This window comes from Plectropomus leopardus, unplaced genomic scaffold, assembly GCF_008729295.1.
Source record: "Plectropomus leopardus isolate mb unplaced genomic scaffold, YSFRI_Pleo_2.0 unplaced_scaffold27478, whole genome shotgun sequence".
Lineage (NCBI taxonomy): Eukaryota > Metazoa > Chordata > Actinopteri > Perciformes > Serranidae > Plectropomus > Plectropomus leopardus.
The window spans coordinates 1-4280 of NW_024629910.1; the positions used below are offsets into that span (position 1 = coordinate 1).

Below are 4280 nucleotides of genomic sequence, written 5' to 3' on the forward strand. Positions count from 1 at the left end.
TGTCTGTCTGTCTGTCTGTCTGTCTGTCTGTCTGTCTGTCTGTCTGTTTGTCTGTTTGTTTGTTTGTTTGTTTGTCTGTTTGTTTGTTTGTTTGTTTGTTTCGTGCAGAGGAGCGTGCACAGCGGCCTCGGCTGCAGCTGAAGCCTCGGACCGTCTCTGAGCCGCTCAACCAGGTCGCCAACCCGCACTCCGCCATCTTCGGCGGAGCGAAGCCGCGAGAGGAGGTGATCCCCCGAGACAAACCTTAAGGGGCTGGCGGCCGGGGGGGGCGGGGGGGGGGAGGGGGGGAACAGATAGAGAACTTTAACGCCAACGGGATGAGTTTAAACGCCACAGTTAGCATTCCTTCCTGACAGACAGCGAGTGGACGCCGCCCTCTCTTCTTCTTCTCCTTCTTCTTCTTCTCCTTTCTCTTCTTCTTCTTCTTCTCCTCCTTCCTGTTTGCGTTGGAGCAGAGTATTTATTGGTAGTGGGAGTAAAGGCGACTCACTCTGACACTGATGAGTAATAACCCTGTAAACACAAACACAACGAGCAGTTCCTGAATGCATGCCCCGCCCCCGCCCACCGCCTACGCTTACTGTGATGTCATAGCTGCTGCTTTGTCCTGTAGCCCCGCCCCCGTCCCTCTGCCGCCAGGTCAAAGGTCGCAGGCCGAGAGGTCAAACCCGTGAGCATGTTTTTGTTTTGGGGTTTTTTTGTCATTGTCCAGCTGTGGCCACGCCCCCTCACCCTGATTGGTCGAGTCTGACAAGTTTTTTATTTTTTTTAATTTTATTTTTTTTACTTTATTTTATTCGTTGCTCGTTGCCTCGGTTACAGGCTTTGACCATATCTTCATCTTCGGTGGGTTTTACTCTGCTTGTCGTCACGGGGGAGGGGGTCAGACGGGACAAGCTCCGCCCCCTCCCAGATGGACTGAAACGAATACCAACATGCGTAGAGTGTGACTTCTGTTCCCATGATGCACCGCTCCACGCCTCTGTAGTCGTCCAATGAGAGGAGAAAGAAGTGCGGCGCTGCAGAAACCGGATCTGCTGGAAATGAATAATTACAGATAATCCGGTTTAAAAAACGACGGAATCACTTTTCGTAGTTTCTGCTCCTGAAAAGAAAACTACAATCATGGATTCTGACGCGTTGTGTGACGGGGCGTGGCCTACAGTCGTCGCTTTCACAGTCAAACGTGTCCCGTCCAATCAGATTATTGAAAAAAAACGACAATGTCTCTGATTGGTCCGTTGATCCACACTGAAAACTTCACCTGAACTGGACTTTCTCTTTTTCTTTTTGCTTTTCTTTTCTTTTCTTTTCTTTTCTTTTCTTTTCTTTTCTTTTTCCTCCTGATTTAATTTTGTTTTCCCCTTTTAACAGTTTTCCTCTCTAAATAAGCGGGCCGTGTGGAATGTAAGAAATGTATGAAAAAAACGGTTAATGGCAGAACAATTTAATTGGAGAAAAAGAAAAGAGGGAAAAATGCTATTTTAAATTTTTTCTTCCCTAATTTCATTGTCTTTCTTCTGTCCTTAAACTGTTGGTTTTTTTTTCTAAAACAAAGTTTGACGATCAAACAGAAATTTAAGAATTACAGAAAGAAAAACAAGGTTTATGGGAGAAAAAAAAAAATAGCTGAAAACTTGTACAAACTAATGTTTTTATCTTTTTACAATGAAGACGTGACATCTGAAAAAAAAATTAAAAATTAAGAAGGAAAAAAAGGAATTCATGGAAAAAATTTAATTTATTTTCTTTCTTCTTCCTGAAAGTATTTTTGTCTGTTTAAAATGCCGACACGTGTTTGACAACCGAACAAAAATTTAAAAAATTTTAAAAAAGAGGGTTCATGGGAGAAAAGAAAAACATGAACATTTTGACAAGGGAAAAAGAAAAGGGGGAAACCCTTTTCTTTTTCCCTTTTTTTGTTTCTGTTCTGATGAAATTAAACTTAAACAGGGTTCATGGAAGAAAAGACGTACGGACAGAAAATTTAAAAAATAGAAAAAGAAAACTTTTCTTTTATCCCTAATTTCATTTTCATTTTTCTTCCTTAATAAAAATGTTTTTGTCTTTTTATGATGAGGACAAGTTTGTCACATCCAAAGAAAATCCAAAAAAGTGAGAGTGAAGTTCATGGAAAAAATAATGACAAAAACAAAAAACTGGTAGAAAACTTTTTTTGTCCCTGATTTCATTTTTCTTTTTTCTTCCTGAAGCACTTTTGTCTGTTTACAATGAAGAGAAAATGTTTGAGAAGCAAACTGAAATTTAAATTCATTAAATTTAACGAAAACAATGTTTCATGGGAGAAAAGAAAAATAGATTTTAAAAAATGTATGAAGGAAAAAAGAACATGAGGGAAAACTTATTTTTCTTTTCTGATTTAATTTTCTTTCTTCTTCCTCAGACACAAACATCTGAAAATAAAAAAGGATAAAAAAGTTTAGAAGGGAAAAATAGCTTTTTTTTGCTATAATCATTAAACTATTTTTCATTTCTCTTCCATTCGAATGTTTTCTCACGTTGGTCTCTTAGAGAGAAGGTGGCATCTTCGTTCACGTCTGTCCTCATTTCTGTCTGTTTCCATCTGATAAAAAAGTCAAACAAAAAAAGGCGTTCACGAAGGGAAGGAATGAAAAAGTGGCAGAAATAAAATCATTAAAAACAGGTCGGAAAAATGTTTTTTTTCCTGTTATCCCTAATTTTATTTTTCCTTTTTTGTTCCCTTTTTTCTTCATCTCTGCCTTTTTGTTCCTCTTCATCTGTCTTTGATTGCAGCACTGACTCATTTAAATCAGCAGCCACTTTCACCCCCCCCCACCCCCCCGACCGGACGGTGCCGACGTCGTCAGCGGCACCGGCAGGACAGAAGAAAGTGAATTTTTTTTTTTTTTCTGTTTTTGTTGTTTCAGTGTGCATCTGCTCGGAGCCGAAGGCCGCCAACAAAGTTTTGTAATAAAATGAAGAAAAGCTTTGAACGAACCTGCTGAGTCGGAACGATTCTGATGAGCTTTTGGTTTCTGCTTCAAACTGTAGATGTTTTTTGGTTTTTTGTTTTTTTTTTGCATTCCTAAATTTTCCAGCAGCAGCAGCAGCAGCAGCAGCAGCAGCAGCAGCCGCCGCCCTGGTCCAGGTGGAGGTGTTCAGGTGTGGATCAGGGTCAGGTGGTTTTAGACCTTCAGTCCATGTTGGTTTTTGGCGGGTTTCGGTCTGCGTCGCTTTGACAACCGTTTGTGTCGCTGATCAAACAGTTTGTTAGTTCTGGTCCTGGACTTTTGCTTTACTGTACCATAGAATAAAAACGGCTGTTTTAACTTTTTCTTTTTGTTCTTTTTTTTTCCTACACTGTTTATGGCAATAAAACTATCATCATCGTACATCAGCCACAATGTGCTTAATTTCGGGGGGTGGGGGGGTGGGGAGTCGAGTCCTCGGTTTGATTTTTATTTTTTTCTTCCAACTGAAAGAAGAATAAAGAATAAAGCTCGTTCTGTTTCTGCCTCTCAGTGTCTGTGTGCAACAAACGAGAAAACTTCACCGAAACTAATTCTCTTTACGGGACTTCAGATTTCATCTCTGTCCTCACGACCTTACAGCTCATCGCACAAAACACAGAAATACCAAAATATGTCAGCATGGTGCATTTCTGCAGACCAGATTTGTTGCAACCATTTTCTCATTGACAATAAAAATGAAGTGACTGACACTGGGAATTGTTTCTGTCCTTTCAGTATCCATAAGGTGCCAGAGTGCATAAAACAGCATTGAAAAGGAAGACAGATATGCTCAATTTTTAAAAATGCTTTTAAAAAAAATCCTGGAAAAGTCCCAATATTTTACAAATGTTCTAAAATCATAAAAAAAAGTCATTAAAAAATCTGAAAATCCTAGAAATGTCCTGAAATCACAAAAACGTCCAAAAATCCTATAAAATTTCCTTAAATCCTAAAAAAGTCCTAAAAATATCCCAAAATCCCACAATTGTCCTAAAATCCTAATAATGTTGTTAAAATCATAAAAAATATCCAAAAACCTTGGAAACATCCTAAAGTCCTAGAAACATCCTAAAAATTTGAGAAACGTCCCAAAATCCAAGAAATGCTCAAAAATCCTGGAAATGTCCTAAAATCTGAAAAATGTCCAAAAAAATGTTTTAAAATCCTCGAAAAGTCCTTAAAATTTCCAAAAATCCTGAAAACTGCCCTAAAATCCTCTCAGTGTGTTAAACAGCAGCCAGTTTCAGACCCATAAGTGACGTTTGTTGTTGGCGGGACCTCGTGCTG

The 4280-nt window shown here is 39.2% G+C and overlaps 1 long non-coding RNA gene across 1 annotated transcript; it reads left to right on the top strand.

The window, feature by feature from the left end:
* The first annotated feature begins 30 nt into the window (after positions 1 to 30).
* Positions 31 to 3374, top strand: LOC121937794. Its single transcript, XR_006105200.1, has 2 exons — positions 31 to 224; positions 2776 to 3374. It is a non-coding gene; the product is annotated as an uncharacterized LOC121937794 (long non-coding RNA).
* Positions 3375 to 4280: the final 906 nt, after the last annotated feature.